At 40.1% G+C, this 20,987-nt stretch overlaps 1 long non-coding RNA gene across 1 annotated transcript; it reads left to right on the forward strand.

Moving 5' to 3' along the window:
- Nucleotides 1-380: 380 nt before the first annotated feature.
- Nucleotides 381-20,947, forward strand: LOC134662855 (uncharacterized). Its single transcript, XR_010098087.1, has 2 exons — nucleotides 381-445; nucleotides 20,678-20,947. It is a non-coding gene; the product is annotated as an uncharacterized LOC134662855 (long non-coding RNA).
- Nucleotides 20,948-20,987: the final 40 nt, after the last annotated feature.

The following is a 20,987-nucleotide window of genomic DNA, read 5'->3' on the forward strand; positions in this document are numbered from 1 at the left end:
ATGATTGTGTATCTGAGAAACTGATATTGGACATTAGGTATAAATATTTAGGTACCATAAAAACAATATTTATGAATTTAGGCCATATGAAACAAATATTGTTTTTGGCGCGCGCGGGGCCGCCGGGGCCCCCTAGCCGAGGCGGGGCCCATAGGCAGTTGCCATGGTCTAATAAAACATGGTCTTCTCTTCCCAGAGTGTCACTTGCCTACGTCACAATAACATTGCCACTTTATTTCAACATAACATGTCACATGGGTACATTATATCTATGGTTAATAAGTTAAAATATTTCTTTATAATTTTATAATTTTCATTCATACAAATGAATCTGAAATCTTAAATTTTACAATAACACGTCATTTTTAGGGTTCCGTAGCCAAATAGCAAAAAACGGAACCCTTATAGATTCGTCATGTCTGTCTGTCTGTCCGTCTATCCATCTGTCTGTCCGTCCGTATGTCACAGCCACTTTTCTCCGAAACTATAAGAACTATACTGTTGAAACTTGGTAGAGACAAACCAAAGAAAGTCTGCAGCGCAATAATTTGACATCGAATTAAAAAACTACATATGGCAATGTTTTTTAAGCAGTCAGTAAACGTCATGCACTATGGTATGTGTTTGTCAAAATCGTTTAAATATTCATTGTGTTTTGTGATGAACGGAATAAACATGGTGAAACCTTACAAAACCGGCGTGCGGGAGTTACTTTTCCGCATGACGAATAATTTTACACTTGTAAAAAGTCAGCACGAGGCGATTCAAGCTGAAAAACGACAATGTTTACAAAATTTGGAGTTGATGACGGGTAAGTGGAATGAAACATCTTAATACTTCACCATATGTACCTACTTAGATAATATAATATTGGTTTAGACTAAGGTTTCACAGCAAATTGAACACACCTAATAGGTATAGGCATACTTATGAACTTCCTCTAACATTTCGAGAAACTCATTGGTACTAGCCGGGTTTTGAGCTCGAACCCACAACCTCCATGCTTATGCTCACGGCATGGGTACCTACTAGTTAAAGCTAAAATTAATTTTTAATATATGTTTATTGTTTTAATGGTTTATTTCGTTTTTCCGAAAACTTTAGTTCGCAAATTGCGGGCAATTTCTCTGTCAATCTAATTACGCCTTAATGGGAGTAAAAGAGAAAGATGCTCGCATATTGAGAATTTCGGTGTTCGCGGTAGGCCCTCTGTACCTATTTACCGCCGTCGCGGATATTACAAAAGCTTATTAATTTTGATGAAGCCAAATGTCACATTCTCCCAATATTATTTATCAATATTAGTATATGTCTACATATTAATAGTGACATCTATTGTTGGAATGAAATTTATTTTACCATAAAAATTAAGCTGTGCATACAGCTTAATTTTTTCATAGACGGTAAATATGGTAGAAATTTCACAAGTATCAAGACTATTTAATCCATTTTCTGTGGTGTTGTCGCATACTGATTTTTAAAAACTACTTTTAATCTAGCGCTGCAGACTTTCTTTGGTTTGTCTCTAAGTAGATGTATTCTGTGAACCGCATTAAGATTTTCACACAAAAATAGAAAAAAAACAATAAATTTTTGGGGTTCCCCATACTTCGAACTGAAACTAAAAAAAATATTTTCATCAAACCCATACGTGTGGAGTATCTATGGATAGGTCTTCAAAAATGATATTGAGGTTTCTAATATCATTTTTTTCTAAACTGAATAGTTTGCGCGAGAGACACTTCCAAAGTGGTAAAATGTGTGTCCCCCCCCCCCTGTAACTTCTAAAATAAGAGAATGATAAAACTAAAAAAAATATATGATGTACATTACCATGTAAACTTCCACCGAAAATTGGTTTGAACGAGATCTAGTAAGTAGTTTTTTTTTTATACGTCATAAATCGCCTAAATACGGAACCCTTCATGGGCGAGTCCGACTCGCACTTGGCCGCTTTTTAATTATTCGTTAGCAATATCTTCCGATTCACGAAAGAAATTTCAGACGTTCGGGTAATTCTGTTTACACTACTGGCAACACAGGATAGCGCTGTCACATTTGACAATCCGCCATTTTGTCCCTGACCGTCATCCTTGTCGAACGCGTGTTAATTGTTATTTCCTTCTCGCTCAGTGTCAGCAGTCGCAGTGTTTTCCAAACTTTTCACGTCGTAAGCTTGGTAATTAATGTTTTGTTCCGAAAATGGTTGGCTGTTCTATTCGGAACTGTAAGAGTAGGGGTGAAAAGGGCAGTATAGATTTGTTTTATTTTACTATGTTTCTACATGAATAACTTAAAATTAATGCCGTTAAAATAATTTTCACCGTTCGTTAAAATTCTCCCACATTTTAAAGTTTGAGAACCTGTAAACAGCATGATGACGTAGGCAAGTGACAGTTAGGTCATTCGCGAATCTCGGAAGAGAGTACCAGGCGGAGTATATTATTATACCATGGCAGTTGCCTACTCTGACTCCGGCCCTGAGTGGGGTGCTCCGATTCGGATTTTGGTTAGACTTTTAAGTCTAAGTGCGTTCAAGTCTTGCACTTAATTGGTTTTTTGTTTGTGCACGAATGGTACGGAACACTTCGTGCGCGAGTCCGACTCGTTTTTCAATGCGGGGGGCTTGGTTTGCCCATTTTACCTAACCTAGACGTAACACATTTTTAGTAACATAATGTTTTGGATAGACATAATTTGTCAAGTAGTGGTTTTGCAATACATTTATTTGAACAAACATTTTTTGAGTAAAGATATTTTTGGACAAAATAATTTTGTCCAGTGATTTATTTGACAAAAATAAATTTGAGCGAACATTTATAGTCCAAGTAAAACATCTGGGAAAAAAACAGTTGGTTTATTAAAACTTGCAAAGTAACAGTTTAGGAAATTATCATTTGTCGGATTTTAAGTTTGTCAAATGTTTATATGGGAAAGATTGAGTTGACAAACGTGCAGTTGGCAAAATTTGGTTGGGAAACGAAATTTGGTCAAAAAAGTTTCGGTATTTTAAAAGGATCCCATTCGGAAGGTAGCCAAAGGGGCTATACTACCCCAGCAGGTAATCACAGCAGCATGGTTTCTGTTGCAGTTGTTAGGTCATCAGGCAAGGATGACGAGTTTGGGGAGATACCGTTCGCCATCAAGCAGCGCTGGGGGCGTATATCGTTCAAGACTAAGGGATACGCCGTCGTCCGCTTTTACGACAACTGGCCATCTGAATCAGTGCGGAGCTATGTGGTAATTCACAAATCACAGATGTAATGTTAATTGTGTATGCTATTTTTTACGTGATACGTAACGTCTTATAAATCGATGAACACCGGTAGCATGCACGAAAAAGTGACGTTGAGGACAGATCTCCATGGTAACGATCACATTTTCTTGACCCCTCCCCCTAAACGTGTGATGTTAATTAATGGATGAACCCTTACGTACATATATCTGTCGGCGGCAGAACGTAAAATCGGGCATATCGAGATATTCCTAGGCATATCATGAAACGCCGCCATTTCATGATCTGACCAGCGACTACCAGCCATATCTAGCTAAATCTGTCACGTCCGTCAAAGTTCCTTAGTTTCGACACTGACACACTCACTCACTCACTCACTCACTCACTCACTCACTCACCGATCATCATACTCGATCTCATACTTCTAGCATACCCACAAGCTTCAAATTTTAAACAAAAGTAGGTAGTTTTCAGCTTATCAAGCCATAGAAAACCTAAAAATATTGCAATACTTATCAGTCACGTTTTAAAGATCTAAGAACTGCATAATAAAGTTTGTAGTCCCATAAAAATATATGCTATTACAAAGTAATTGTTGCAGTGGGAGGAGCGCCACTCAGATCGATTACTTTCTCACTCGGAGAGACTATATCGGCAAAGTAGCCACCTGTAAAGTCATACCGGGAGAGAGTCTCACTGCCCAACACCGAGTCCTTGTGATGGACCTGCTCGTCAAGCCCCGAGGCACATACCGGGAGCAGTGCCGTCCCCAAACCCGGTGGTGGTGGCTCGAAGGAACCAAGTCCCATGAGTTTGCTGCCGCTGTCAACGACCTCAGTGTTGTGACGGATGGCCATTCCGTACAGCAAATCTGGGATAAAACTCAGGCAGCCATCACACGGGCGGCGAAGGCGGTGCTGGGGGTGTCTAAAGGGGGTCGCAGGCTTGACAAGGAGACTTGGTGGTGGGACGCTACAGTCCAGAGGGAGACTAGGGAGAAAAAAGCCCTCTTTAAAAAGTGGCAAGCGTCCAGATCTCCAGAAGACCACGCGGCATACAGGGATGCCAAACGTGCCACTAAACGAGCTGTAGCCAGAGCCAGACGAAACCACTTGCGCCCTCTGTACGATAAGTTGGAGTCGTCTGAGGGGCAGAAGTTCATTTATAAGTTGGCACGATCGAGGGTCAAAGCGGCGCAGGACATCTCCATGTGCCGCTGCGTAAATGACCCTCACGGTACCCTGCTATGCGAGGATCGCGCGGTAAAGGAGAGATGGCGCTCTTACTTCCACAACCTGCTGAATAACCAGCACAAAGAGGTGCAACCTCCGGATCTCCCTCCGAATCAAGGACTAGTGCCACCGATAACGCCAGAGGAAGTCGAGGCGGCCCTTCGCCGCATGAAGAATCGGAAAGCTGTCGGAGCCGACGGAATCGCTATAGAGGCGTGGAAGTCGATGGGCTCTCGGGGTGTGAGCATACTCACGGATATTTATAACCGCATACTCCTCACCGGGAAGATACCCAACCAGTGGAGGCTGAGTATCATTACTCCAGTTTTCAAAGGTAAGGGCTCGGTGCGGGAGTGTAGCAAGTATCGCGGTATAAAGGTTATGTCTCACACCATGAAGGTCTTTGAGCGCATAATCGATGCTCGGCTCCGACAGGAGTGTACAGTCTCGGGATGTCAGTATGGGTTTCGGCCAGGGTGCGGAACGATGGACCCTGTATTTGCTCTGAGGATCCTCATGGAGGGATACAGAGCAAAGAACACGCCTCTACATTTTCTGTTTCTGGATATGGAAAAGGCCTTTGACTGTATCCCTCGTGAGATGATCTGGTGGGCGCTGCGGTCCAAGGCTGTACCTGAGACCTATATTGACACTATCCGGGACATGTACCCCGATTCCGATTCAATAGTCAGGACCGCTGTTGGTGACACCAACCCCTTTTCTGTCACCGTTGGAGTACATCAGGGCTCTGTGCTCAGCCCGTTTCTGTTTAGCGTGATATTAGACGCCCTGTCAGCCAGCATCCGAGACTACCATGAGCAGCCACCGTGGCTATTCATGTATGCTGATGATATCGCGCTGACAGACTCTGATAAGGGCCGACTTGTCCAGCGGGTGAACAGATGGAGGGGGTCGCTAGAGAACGGCGGTCTTAAACTAAATGTGGCGAAGACAGAGTACATGGCCTGCAATAGTACAGATCCTCTACCCGTCCGCATAGGCGTGGACATGGTCAAGCGCACGGATCAAGTTAAGTACCTAGGATCTGTACTTAACACTACCGGGGACATCGACAGCGACGTCAAAGCCCGAATATCCGCTGCCTGGGTCAAATGGCGGGAGATGACTGGGGTTATTTGTGACCCCAAAATGCCGATTAAATTAAAGGGACAGGTCTATAAGACCATCATTAGACCTGCCCTTCTGTACGGCAGCGAGACTTGGCCTTTACTAGAGCGGCACAAGCAGGAACTGCGTGTCACGGAAATGAAGATGCTGCGGTGGATGTGCGGAGTTTCACGCAAGGATCGCGTCCGAAACGCCCACATCCGGGGTAGTCTTGGCGTCCGTGACATCGCTGACAAACTGCAAGAGTGCCGCCTTCGTTGGTATGGCCACGTCTCGCGTAGACCGGCAAGTTACGTGGGTAACAAATGCCTGGCCATGCCGCCTCCTCCCGGTACGGGAAGAAAAGGCCGGCCCAGGAAGCGATGGCTTGATGTCGTTAAGGAGGACATGCGTGCCAACGGACTCACCACCAGGGACGCCGAAGATCGGGCAAAGTGGAGGCACACGAAGGAGTCGGAAGGCGGACCCCGGGTCCTCGCGCCCCGCGCGGGGGCACAGCTGGGATTGACGCCAGGATGATGATGATGAAAGTAATTGTTGCAGTTCCTACAAATAGTAGGTAAAGTAAAGGTACACTACGATGTACGATGTGAGTATGAATGAAGATGTGTTTAAAAAAAATCTTTATTTCAGACCAAAAGATCGATCCATATTTTGTTAGTAACATTTTAGACTTAAGGCGCGGTGTATAGTAAAATGCGCTATTTTGAGACGATATTTACAGACTTTTACAAACATGAAGGCTTATAATTTTCTCGATAGACTTTTCAATTGAAAACATGCTTAACATTGTTTTTATATCCTTATTTTAGAAGTACTAGAGTCAGACCAAGAAAAGTCTGCAGCGGATTTGATAGCCCACGCAGTACACGTGTCATTTTAAACGTCAAACTTCTATGAAATTATGACGTATAAATAACACTTGCACTGCGTGGGCTATCAAAATCGCTGCAGACTTTTCTTGGTCTAACTCTACGAAGAAAATGAATGTGAAATTTACTTCATTCGATAGCTTTTAAGTAATTCTACATTCTTCCGTCACCTTTTATTGATACGTTAACTTTTTCATTCATAATTTTATGAATTCAACATTTTGCTTACTAAATAACACCCTACGCGGCAATACCTTGCGCCCACTCCTCACGCCAGTACGCCCGTGACCACTACCATCAGTTTGTCACTGACATAAACGCCGTCGAGAACGTAATTTACTTTCTATACATCTCGCTCGCACTCGCATATTCGTGCAAACGGGATGTACAGAAAGTAAATTACGTTCTCGACGGCGTTTATGTCAGTGACAAACTGATGGTAACCGTACTGTGCTAGTTTAGCGGACGTTTCATAAAATGGGTAATCACAGTATAAATATGCAAATATCTTATACACACAATGTTTTTCAACATGCTAACGAAGAAAAGCAAAATTTTTCGTAAATACGGTGACATTTCAGACATTCGTCCGTCATATTGTCATTTTATAACAAGATGGGCAGCAAAGGCACATAGTACACCCATCAAGCCAATTCGGAATTCAGCCGCGATTGAAAACTGTGTAGTGTAGGAGAGTGTAGGTGAACATATTTTAAAAGGCTTACCTACATTTTTTTTGCCCATCCGCCAAGCCAAGTCCGTACGGTGCGAGCCGTGCGATATGGAATTTTGTTCCAAAAATGCTTTATAGCCATTTTTTTAAACCGTAGTTTTTTTATACCATACTGGTGGCAAACAAAACAAGCATACGGCCCGCATTCACCCTAGCCTATGGACGCCTGCAACTACAGGGATGTGGCACATCATGTCATATAATGTTGATTGATTTTGTGATATAGTCCGAAGTAGAAGTGTGTTTTTTGCCATTATAAACTTTAAATGCAATGTACTCGACTTTTGCTCGTCAAATCAAAAATTGATAAAAAATAGTAATTACAATTACAGTCAAAATTCTTTTTTGTGAAGATAGCTAATTTTATCTACTTATTGGTGCTAGGGTAGGGTGGTGTAAGCTTATGGCCGTATCTTTAAGTCATACTTAGACAAAATATATAAGCTGCAGGTTAGGCTACTAAAGTTAATAGTACCCCATAAAATTAGAGAGGATCGATTGTGTGATGACCTGGCCGCGTAGCCAACGTGCCAATCGCTAACGCTCCGTAGCGATCGAACCGCAACTGTCACTGTCGCACTAATATAGAAGAGTGATAGAGAGACACAAAGCGTTTCGTTATCGAAGCGATAGCGATTGTCAGCTTGGCTAGGCCGGCTGTTCACTTCATGTAAGGTCCTACCGGTTCTCACAAAATTTAAATACCATATGTTAAAAGAGCAATACTTTAGAAATGAAATCCAGCATTTAATCTCTCATCCAATAAATACGAGGCAAGTAACAAATCAAATGTTTCGTAAGCCCCAATTCAATAATTGTTATGGTAGAAGAACATCAGATTATATCATACCAGATTTAATAAATAAGTTACCTAAAGAATGGAAAGATAAGATAACACCAAATAATATAGGAAATATTCTTAAAAAAGAAATGCTTAAACAACTAAATTATTTTAACTAAAATGCATAATTATGTTATTCCATTTAGCATAAATGGAGCAGCCTGTACCCGACCGAGTATGCGCCGACCGACCGGTTCTTGTCTTGCTCGGCCGGCCGGTGTGATAACAGATGCGCTCAGTTTGTAATTTTTAGGGTTCCGTAGCCAAATGGCAAAAAACGGAGCCCATATAGATTCGTCATGTCTGTCTGTCTGTCTGTCTGTCTGTCTGTCTGTCCGTCTGTCTGTCCGTCCGTATGTCACAGCCACTTTTCTCCGAAACTATAAGAACTATACTGTTAAAACTTGGTAAGTAGATGTATTCTGTGAACCGCATTAAGATTTTCACACAAAAATAGAAAAAAAAAACAATAAATTTTTGGGGATACTTCGAACTGAAACTCAAATTTTTTTTTTTCATCAAACCCATACGTGTGGGGTATCTATGGATAGGTCTTCAAAAATGATATTGAGGTTTCTAATATCATTTTTTTCTAAACTGAATAGTTTGCGCGAGAGACACTTCCAAAGTGGTAAAATGTGTGTCCCCCCCCCCCCCCCCGTAACTTCTAAAATAAGAGAATGATAAAACTAAAAAAAATATATGATGTACATTACCATGTAAACTTCCACCGAAAATTGGTTTGAACGAGATCTAGTAAGTAGTTTTTTTTTATACGTCATAAATCGCCTAAATACGGAACCCTTCATGGGCGAGTCCGACTCGCACTTGGCCGCTTTTTTTGCAATAGTTATATTCATTAAGCTGTTTACGAATTAGATGTGTTTTTAAGTGCCTATTGTATATTTAATTATTTAAGTACTGCGGAATGGAGTATCGAGACAAACCACTGTGGTTTAACGATGCTTTTGGATCTAAATATTATGTAATTGTTATTTATCTCTAATAAAAAAAAAAATTATACCCTGAAGCAAGCAAATAAAAAAAACAAGCTATGAAACAAATCAATACCGTATAAGCGTTAAAAGGAACAAAACACCGAAAGAAATACCATTATTTTGCATTATTATGAGTAAAAAAATAGGAATACTAAGTAAAAGTTACAAAACTAAGCTAAAAAACCGGCCAAGTGCGCGTCGGACTCGCGCACGGAGGTTTCCGCACCATCAACAATAAATAGAACGAAACAAGCAAAAAAAAACAAGCAGAAAAATGGTCACCCATCCAAGTACTGGTCAGTACTTGGATGGGTGACCATTTTTTTGCTCCCGACGTTGCTTAACTTCGGTCAAAAATCACGTTTTCACCTCAGCAGCTCGAACAAGGGTACTTTGATTCTTAAAAACAGTGAGCAAAATGCGATTTTGCTCACTGAGTGAGACAAAATGACATTCAAGTGACCTTTATAGTCAAATGTCATTTCAACATGCGGGGTCTAATAAAAGTTCGAAATACTTGGGTTCTATTATCTCTGTCCCTTTCACACTGTTAGCAAAAAGAAACAGACAAAAAAAAGTTAAAACGACATTCAACAGTATATTCACGGTTTATAATAGACCCCCGAAAAACTTCAGACCGCATCGTTCTGTTATATACACTCATAATTATTTTGCTTACCAGGTAAAACTAAAATGTAGGTGAAGCATTGACAGCAATATTACTGTATAAAAATTCGAATAATAGTAAAAACATGGTCATTCGTAATTTACTCTTTAACATAGATCTAATAACATTCTAATTCTAAATCTTTTAGTGTGTAAGTTTGTGCAGTGTATTTTGGTTGAATAAACTGTTTGGGTTGAATTCAAGAGTTTTCTTCAAAACTCCAACGGAGGCTGCCTTATAACAAATTGGTGGCAGCGGTGGGATGACATAAGAGACTGACAGAGGTCTCGTCATTCCGAACTCAAAGGACAGCTTCCAGATCAACGGTTAGTCTCAGCACTGTCGCTGAGCCCGCATCGCAACCCCGGATCGACGATCAGCCTCGGCAACCTAGCCGAGCCCGCATTCGGAACACAAACAACATATCAACCCCACTCGCACTGCTCCAGGTCGACGATCAGTCTAGTGACTCTGTTGGATTCACTAGCCCGCACTTATCCCATCTTGGACACCTGCACGTTTCGAGACAACGTGACACCTCTACTACCTACGTAGTTCGCCGTGTGCAACCTCAATACGACGCATCGTGTGGCCGGTCATCAACCCGTTCGTTGCCGAGTGTCTGCGCATCGTCAGCATTCTGTGAGTTTAATTCAATTATTCGTGAAAGTAACTACATAATTCCTTCAAATTCAAACTAAAAGTGCATTCAAGTGATTATTTCAACAATTTCTATGGACAATTAGTTACTATTTTTACTCTTAGTATGATAATTAATTCTATTTTTAACATTTACTGATGTTCTGAACGGCATAATTAATGAGTAATCTTAAAATAGAGGACATAACCGAGGAATATGACGAATATCAATCGGGTGCTGAGCGTACCGATCCGAATTCTACCGCGCTTGAATTAAAAGTAAATCAAACTTCTCCGAAGCTCCAAAAACCCAAAATGAGTGACAAAATTACTCTATCCTTCTTAACTAAATTCATTAAACCCTACAACGGAGATCGCGAGTCCCTACCGGCATTCTTGACAAATTGCGAAAATGCTATAAGCTTAGCCAGTTCAGAACAGCAGAATGTTCTATGTAAATTTATTTTATCACAACTCGAAGGTAAGGCCCAAATGGCCTGCTGCCTGAAGACCTTCAATACATGGGCTGAAATTAAACAATTTCTCAAAACAACATTCGGTGAAAAGAAACATTCTACACATCTTCTTCTAGAGCTTCAGAATTGTAAACAAAATATTTCGGAATCAGTAACGGAATATTCACTACGCATAGAATCGTGCTTGACTCGAATTCTCGCCGATATACAATACTCTTGCACGGTTGCCAAGGAACTTCCAGGACGCGTAGCTGCCATGGAAGATCTTGCGCTTAACACATTCCTGCTCGGATTAAATCCCAACTTTTCATCTATAGTTAGGTGTCACAACCCCTCAAATCTTAACGATGGAATTTCATTTGCAGTTGAGGAAGAAAAAATATTTAATTTCAAGCGAACTAATACTAAGGCGGTCAAAATATGTGATGTTTGCCACAAATCAGGGCACTCATCATCTGAATGTTTTCGCGCTAGAAAGGAGCGAAATTCTTTCCATGTCCGACCTCAACTCCCTCCAAATCCAACCGGTCAGACCTCTACTAGTTCACAGACTCAGTCTCATTTTCAATTTCCAAACGAACCAAAAATTTGCGCCTATTGCAAAAATATAGGTCATCACATTAGTGAATGTCGTAAAAGACAATACAATAATAACCTTCGCCTAAGCAACTCAGCTGATTCACCGCAAATAGCTGACTCACGGCCTCAGATTTCCAGTGTAAGTTCACGTAACACTCAAGTAAACACATATCCATGCGAAACATGTTATGATCATTTAAACTAAATACGATTCCGGTTTCGTGTCTACCGGAATCGCGTACTTCTCATGACACGTTCACTGTCTCCCACGCCGGTTCCCAGCATCATAAACGTTTGCCACCCATTACCTATACATCGCCCAATCGAAGCCACACGCCACACTGAATCTCATACTAAATCTCGCACTGTATCTTGTACCAAATCTCTCACTGAATCTTATACTAAATCTCCCACTGTATCTTGTACCAAATCTCTCACTGCATCTTATACTAACTCTCCCACTGTATCTTGTACCAAATCTCTCACTGAATCTTATACTAACTCTCCCACTGTATCTCGTACCAAATCTCTCACTGAATCTTATACTAACTCTCCCACTGTATCTCGTACCAAATCTCTCACTGAATCTTATACTAACTCTCCCACTGTATCTCGTACCAAATCTCTCACTGAATCTTATACTAACTCTCCCACTGTATCTTGTACCAAATCTCTCACTGAATCTTATACCAACTCTCCCACTGTATCTTGTACGAAACCTCTCACTGAATCTTTTACTAATTCTCCCACTATATCTTGTCCTAAATCCGTCACTGAATCTTATAATAACTTCCCCACTGCATCTTGTGCCAAATCTCCCGTTATTTCTCGAACTAATTCTTCCACTGAATCTAGCCATAAGGTGGTCAAAACGGACTGCTCTCATTCCTATCAAGAGTTGAATGCACCCCATGATCCAGTTAATCACGAACAACCTACCAATTCTTTCGCTGATCCTTGTGCAGAAACGATTACCAGGACATACTTTGATGTTGTCTCTAATTCCAAATCCTGTAAAGAAGAACTTACAGCGGAATCTTTTCCTCCTCAACCCTTGCCATTGTCTGAAAATAAATTGGAAGCCAATAGTATTAGCCGTCCTATACCCTGCTATGAAATTAAGTCATTAAAAGGAAAAATATCCTTACCACATACTTATTTAAATACTCCCTACTCCAATAAAACTCTCTGCTTTCTGTTGGACACAGGATCTAGTGTAAGTATTGTTAAATACTCCAGTTTAGAACAGAAACCCCCACTCTCGTCTGAAATTATTAAATTGAAAGGTATTAACGACTCTGACTCCTACTGTGAGACTCTAGGTTCCCTACAATTAGGACTCTGTCTTACAAATCAAACAATTCACTACGAATTTCACGCTATTAAAGACGAGATAAATCTCAAATACGACGGTATCATAGGTAACGATTTCTTTAAATTTTATGACGCAAATATAGATTACAAAACAGACTATTTCTTTAAATGGTCAGCAATTACAAATTTATTTCAGTCAGCCTTCTTACATAATTCCTGCTAGATCGGAAAGTGTAATTGAATGCGGTATTTCCAACTCTGTCTTAGAATTAAATGGAAAAAATGAAGGATTAGTATTAGACCATATGTTTTGTGAGGGTGTGTATTTAGCCAACTGCCTAGTCGCCATAAAACAGAATAAACGCGTTAATGTATCTATTTTAAATACCACTGATTCCCCGGTCGAGATAAAGGACCTCAAGGTAAAGATTACTCCAATCGACTACTCCGTCTTTATAGAAAACCCCGCTGAATCTGTCATGAACCTAAATCATGCACCGTCAACGCCAACTAACCGCGTCCAACGTGTATTAGATCTCATTCGTCACACTCATCTAAATTCAGAAGAAAAGAAATCTTTGCTTGATTGCTGCAGTAGATACGCTGATATTTTTTATCTCGAAGGAGACCCTTTGACTCATACTAACGCCCTACAGCATTCAATAAATACAGGCAACGCCCCGCCAATTAATGCTAAGTCTTACAGATTCCCCGAATGTCACCGTCAAGAAGTTGATAAACAAATCAAAAAAATGCTTGACCAAAATATAATTCAACCTTCCATATCCCCTTGGAGTGCACCAGTCTGGATTGTACCAAAAAAGGCTGATGCATCAGGCCAAAAAAAGTGGCGATTGGTTATCGATTACAGGCGCCTTAATGACGTCACTATAACTGAAATCTATCCAATACCCCTCATAACCGATATCTTGGATCAACTAGGCAACTCTAAATATTTCTCAACTTTGGACCTGGTGTCTGGATTTCATCAAATTAAGATGGACCCCTCTGACTCAGCTAAAACTGGTTTTACTGTTCTTAATCCTAATGGAATTTCAGGCCACTTCGAGTTTTTAAGAATGCCGTTCGGCCTGAAAAATGCACCTTCCACCTTCCAGCGTCTCATGAATCTAGCCCTTTCAGGTCTACAAGGCCTACATTGTTATATATACTTGGATGACTGCATAATATACTCCCATGATCTTGAAAGTCACGTCAAAAAATTGCAACTTGTATTTGATAGATTCCGTGAATTTAATTTAAAGCTCCAACCTGACAAATGTGAATTTCTACGTCGCGAAGTGACTTATTTAGGTCACGTAATCACTGACAAAGGCGTGCATCCTAATCCCGACAAAGTAAAAGCCGTCACTGAGTTCCCAGTCCCTCGCAATTCTAAAGAGATCAAATCATTTCTCGGCCTAGCAGGTTACTACCGCAGATTCATAGATGGCTTTTCCAAAATAACAAAACCCCTCACCTCTCTCTTAAAAAAGGACGCCGTATTTAATTGGTCCTCTGAACAAGATTTAGCTTTCAACAACCTGAAAGAAAAACTTACCACGGCACCTCTACTTCAGTACCCCGATTTCTCCAAATCTTTCGTTGTGACTTCAGATGCTAGTAACAGTGCCCTTGGAGCTGTACTCTCTCAAGGTCCCATAGGACGAGATCTTCCAATCGCCTACGCGTCTCGTACTATGAACAAAGCCGAATGTAACTACTCCACCACAGAAAAAGAGCTTTTAGGCATTATCTTCGCTGTAAAATGTTTCCGTCCTTATTTGTATGGTAATAAATTTCAAATTGTCACCGACCATCGCCCACTAACTTGGCTTTTCAACGTAAAAGACCCTGGCAGTAGACTTATTCGATGGAGATTAAAATTGGAGGAATACGACTATGAAGTCGTTTATAAACCAGGGAAACTTAATTCTAATGCCGACGCTCTTTCCAGAATCCCAATTCATGCCTTAACTCACAGTCAGAGCCGAAATCAAAGTCAAATTCCTAATACTACATTCCAATGTCCCTATGAACAGTTCATCAAAGCCCAGTCTAACAAATCCACGGAAAGGTATAATACAAACATAAAAGAATATTCCGAAACCTTAGTCAAAACTAAATTGAACTCAATCGCATGCCCTGCTTCTCTTGATTTTGACTCTTCTATGCCTTATATCGAAGAAATTTTATCTGAAATCCCGAATCAAGAAGACCTCCAAAATACTGAACGTCAACCTGACACCGTCCTACCATTTCCCAGTAGTAATAAGATGTATTACTTCCTATTGACTAAAGTCCATCACTATGATGAGACAAATTACAAAACTATTTTTAACTTACTACAATCGCTACGAGATATCATATTACAAAACAACCCGACACTCACAGACTTGGCGGTGTCGGACTTTACGGAGCCATTTACAAACATTTCTTATGCTAAAATCTATAATATGATTGCATATGTGTTTCACAATACTAACATAACTATACACATTTACAAAAACAAAATAATCTATCCTACACCTGCAGAAATTCCTCAAATCCTTAAAGAAAACCATAACTCCACAGTCGCTGGACACCCCGGAATCAATAGAATGTTTAATCGGATTAAGGCTTCTTACTATTGGAAAACAATGCGCAAAGATATCGAAGACTATGTTAAGTCATGCAAGCTATGCCAAATTAATAAACCCTTAAGAAAATGTAATGTAGCCCCAATGGTAATAACATCCTCGAGCACCAAACCATTTGAACGACTAGCTCTAGATATAGTTGGCACCCTTCCAGAAGCTGGTGTTCAAAAATTTAGGTATATCCTGACTCTCCAAGATGACCTTACCAAATTGTCATGCGCGTACCCACAGCCCCCACAGGTCACCGCCACGAGCGAGGAAGTTGCTCGTAATCTACTTCATTTCATGGCTCTATTTGGAATCCCAAAAATGATCCTAACTGACCTTGGCACGTGTTTTACCTCAGAATTATTTAAACAAATAACCAATATTTTTAAAATAAAGCCCTTATTTTCCACCCCTTATCACCCAATGACAAATGGTGCCCTTGAACGCAGCCATTCGACCTTGAAGGAATATTTAAAATCATTTGTGAATGAAAACCATTCCGATTGGCACAGCTATCTGTATACGGCTATCCTCTGTTATAATACTACCCCACACAGTACCACTCAATACACTCCATATGAACTTCTGTATGGCCACAAACCTCATATTCCTAATTCCCTATACGATACCAGTGACAGTCTCACTTACGACGAATATGTCCGAGCGCTACAGTACCGTATGCGATGTAGTCGAGAAAAGGCCCTCGAATACATTCTTAAAAGCAAGGAAACCTCTAAGCGATACTACGACTCACCCTCTCGTGAAACTTCTTACAAAGTTGGCGGCCTTGTTTATCTAAAACAACACCACAGGCTTCGAAAAGCCTTATCCCCTATTTGGAAAGGGCCGTACAAAATAGCTAAAGTTCATAATAAAAATAACGTCACTCTCTGTATTAACCGCCGCCATACTAAATATCACGTAAATGAGATAAAGCCTGCCCATCCTTGAATACAACCTAATTCTCAACCCCTCCTGCATAGATCATTTCAACTCAACCATTTCCATATTAAATTCTAATAGAATAAAATAAACTCACATCTAGAACACATGACTCAGGCCCTATCTCAAGTTACAAAAGTAAATTAACAACTAACCTACATGTCGCGTGTCAACCACCTTGTAAATGTAATTGAGAGCTCATTACTCACGATCTCCAATTACTTAGATTCTATTTTAAATGCTATTTTATTTTCTAAATAAAACCATCCTTCACCGTTATACCTATCACGAACTAACTGCGTTATACCTACTTTATTAGATAACCTAAACATTTGCACCACAGTGAATAGTGAATATTCCATCTGTCCTCTTTTAACTACCTATTTATTTCAGCATCAGTAACCCATGTTGTAAAACTCTTCTTTTCACCGAAATTCTCAAATCTGTACCAAAAGTATGTAACAAATTGATTTCTTGTGATGTCGATATTTGGCATGTACTTACTGTTATTTAGTAAGTACTTTTGTTCAATAAATGTTTTTGTTCAATAAAAACCCTGTCACTTAGCTGTAAAATGTAATGACAACATCAAAGACTATTTTGTGTCGGTACAGGAATTCTCAATCTTACTTCATAGAATATAAAAATTACTTCTCTAGGGTAACACTAACTTCACTTGCTTTTATTATAATTTATTTAGTTGTCAAATGTACCAAGCGCTTCTGCTGAACATAACTAGCTTTAGTATAGAATAGAATAAGATTAACTATGTATAAGTATAATAAGTCATTGTAATGTATATTCACTAACCATTGACTATTAAGCCCTTTTAATGTAATTTTCTCACTCAGCTTCATCTATTCAAGATAAAGCCTCGTCTTATCGGGGGGCCTGTTATATACACTCATAATTATTTTGCTTACCAGGTAAAACTAAAATGTAGGTGAAGCATTGACAGCAATATTACTGTATAAAAATTCGAATAATAGTAGAAACATGGTCATTCGTAATTTACTCTTTAACATAGATCTAATAACATTCTAATTCTAAATCTTTTAGTGTGTAAGTTTGTGCAGTGTATTTTGGTTGAATAAACTGTTTGGGTTGAATTCAAGAGTTTTCTTCAAAACTCCAACGGAGGCTGCCTTATAACAGTTCCAAACCACGTACGAGTATGAATTCTTAATAAAAATAAAGTTTAAGATTTGATAAAAACTGATAAAATACTATATTTTAGGTATTTTATTGTACAATTAAAATAACGAACTCAAAAAATACACAGATCATCACGCAAAATTAATTATTTTACTTTTAAGAATTTCTACCATACACAATTGACAAATAGTACGTGTCCGCAATTCGGACAGTATCTTACAAAGATTTTTTACAAAAAAAAGTTGTCGATTGAAGTGTCTGTTAATGTTTGTTATTTCTATATTATTTTAATGGAATTTATTATTACGTTTTGTTTTTGTGTTCCATTGCGGTAATTAAACTTAATTGTTTGTATATCTTAAGTAAACATGAGTGCAGGTATTAAGTGATGAAGAAGGATTACATTTTTCAAGTTGTCTAATAGCTATGTTCTCACTGCGCTGAGGTGAAAAATGTTGTGTACTACACGAGATCAAAGTTATTTACATGTCGTGCGCTTTTGAGTCCCTTACTACGCTCAAGATTCTAAATTAGATTCACTCGCTACGCTCGTGAATCTATTATAGAATCTTTCGCTTGCACGGGACTCAAAATAAGCACTCGAAGAAATATCAAACTTTGATCACTTGTTGTACAAATAACTATTGTTGTATGGGAGCCCCACTTAAATCTTTATTTTATTCTGTTTTTAGTATTTGTTGTTATAGCGGCAACCACCGGCAACAGAAATACATCATCTGTGAAAATTTCAACTGTCTAGCTATCACGGTTCGTGAGATACAGCCTGGTGACAGACGGACGGACGGACAGCGGAGTCTTAGTAATAGGGTCCCGTTTTTACCCTTTGGGTACGGAACCCTAAAAAATATGTTAGAGAAAAGCGCAGTGTTAGTTTAAAACAACATTGCGTGCGGAATATTTTCTCAGTACTTCGCAATGTAGGTATAAAACAACACTCGCATCGCATTTGCCATCTAATAATGTCCCAAGATCACTGACAATCCAACCTCTAGACTGAGCTTAGGCCAATTATTTCATGAAACCGATGCTGCCAAAAATGCGGGGGTGCGGGGGGACGAGGTGAGCGAATCCCGTGCCGTGATTGGTCCGTTCAAAGACACGGACCAATCACGGCACGGGATTGACTCGAAGATGGAGTAACGCTACCGTATGTGTGGCAGAGGGGGTAGCGCGACTATGCTATGTCTAGAGGTTGGATTGTCTGTGCCCAAGATTAATCCAAAGTGCGACTGTATATGTTATAGCCCATAAAGCACATTTTTGAAACATATGTTTTAAATGAAGCACGGAGCAAATAACAGAGATAAATAATTTTAAATATTTTTTATTTATTTTGTCTCTCGCCGGTGCGCTCTTACTCGGCGCCATTTTGCCGCGAACTGAGGGCCTACCGCGAACCACGTTCGACGTGTTGCCTCCCTGTCTCACTTACGTACAAATTTACAAGTGCAACAGAGAGGCAACACGTCGAACGTGGTTCGTGGTAGGCCCTCTGTCCACTGGAGTGGGCAGTATGATAGCTACAAAAAACATTAGAAAACTAAGGGATTCAGATCTCATTTGATATCAAATAACATATCAATATTACAAAGTAGGTACGTAACAGAATGGTAAACAGTAAAGTTGAATCGTTCGGTCGTGTTCCAGGTGACCTTCAGCAACAACAAGGAGTACAATAAGATTGTGCAGGAGGACGGGCAGTCTGACACGCCGTTTAATAATAATAATGAACCTGCAGTCAAAGGCGGTGATGAATCCTGGACGGAGTACACCGTCGTGTGGAGCGGGGCCAACGGCTCGATTTTAATATCGCAGCCGCACTGGCAAAACTGGGGAACGAAAGTCTACTTTCGGTGGGAGCCTAAGGCGCACCGCAGGAGCATCAACTACTTCGACGTGTCGGGTAGATACAACTACCCGGTCACCTGGGTACTTCACGGTGTGTACACGAGCGAGTTAAGGGTGCCAGCACCCCTGATATATCCTTTGTCAGCAATAAGTAAACAGAAGATTCAGCATTGCCTAACTAGAACACACGTCAATGCTGAATTGCATTATTTGAGTATAATTACTAGCTATTAATTAATTTTAAGTTAGAATAATCTTGATTGTTAACTAGGCTAATATTTTCTTTAAACTAAATCCTTGTCGTTATCTTAATTGGCGCTGAGGACAGGATACCCGTCGTTTTCCTGACACGTTCAGAGGCCGATCAAATATCGCGACTGTACCGTACCGGACTACGTACGTTTCAACGAGTAGCCGAACAAATAAATTTATTAAGATAGACCAAGAGGACCTGCCGCAGAAGAAACCAGTCAACCTAGCTGTTCCAGGAAGCTATCCATCTCCAGCTGACCGGAATCAATCCAGAGTATTCCAGACCAGCTGTAAGGTGTCGTGAAAGCTGCCGGAAGGAATGTGAGTAAATCTTTTTGATTGAATAATTTTACGGTTTAGACTCACTTGTTTTAAGTTACTCGCGCGACATGTTTCGGAGAGCCTAGGTCCCCTTTCTCAAGCACTAACAGTGCGAGCAGCGTTCACGACGGCCGTGTATCGCGTACTGCGGCACGCCGCGTCGCACGCTCCGCGCGCGCCGAGAAAACCGGTTGGGGGAAATCTTTTTGATCATCCTTTTTGTTCCTTTTATACGTATCCTCTTGTTTTGAATATATGTGTTACTAGCTGTTGCCCGCGACTTCGTACGCGTGGATTAGTATATTGGTGGTTATATATTACACATTAGCTTAGAAAATTATGCAGAAAAAGATAGCCGTGGGGAAGGTTAATCATTTGTTAATTATTATACAATGCATGAGATTTGTATTTCACAACCTGGCTAATAAGTTTCAATAAACTGAATAAAATTGTTCTCGATATAATCCCTCTCACTCTCAAAACCCTTAGATGATTTTTAAGTCCACTAATTAATTAAACCTACTAATCCCTGTACGACCTAGCTACCTATACCTACTCGTATACTATTACCTATAAAATTTGAACCCTGTACAAACTTTCAACCCCTTTTCGACCCTTTTAGGGGATGAATTTTTAAAAACGCTGAAATTAGTATTCCCTTTTTAGGGTTCCGTAGCCAAATGGCAAAAAACGGAACCCTTATAGATTCGTCATGTCTGTCTGTCTGTCTGTCTGTCTGTCTGTCTGTCTGTCTGTCTGTCTGTCTGTCCGTCTGTCTGTCCGTCCGTATGTCACAGCCACTTTTCTCCGAAACTATAAGAACTATACTGTTGAAACTTGGTAAGTAGATTTATTCTGTGAACCGCATTAAGATTTTCACACAAAAATAGAAAAAAAACAATAAATTTTTGGGGTTCCCGATACTTCGAACTGAAACTCAAATTTTTTTTTTTCATCAAACCCATACGTGTGGGGTATCTATGGTTAGGTCTTCAAAAATGATATTGAGGTTTCTAATATCATTTTTTTCTAAACTGAATAGTTTGCGCGAGAGACACTTCCAAAGTGGTAAAATGTGTGTCCCCCCCCCCCTAACTTCTAAAATAA

Source organism: Cydia amplana, chromosome 3 (assembly GCF_948474715.1).
Source record: "Cydia amplana chromosome 3, ilCydAmpl1.1, whole genome shotgun sequence".
Lineage (NCBI taxonomy): Eukaryota > Metazoa > Arthropoda > Insecta > Lepidoptera > Tortricidae > Cydia > Cydia amplana.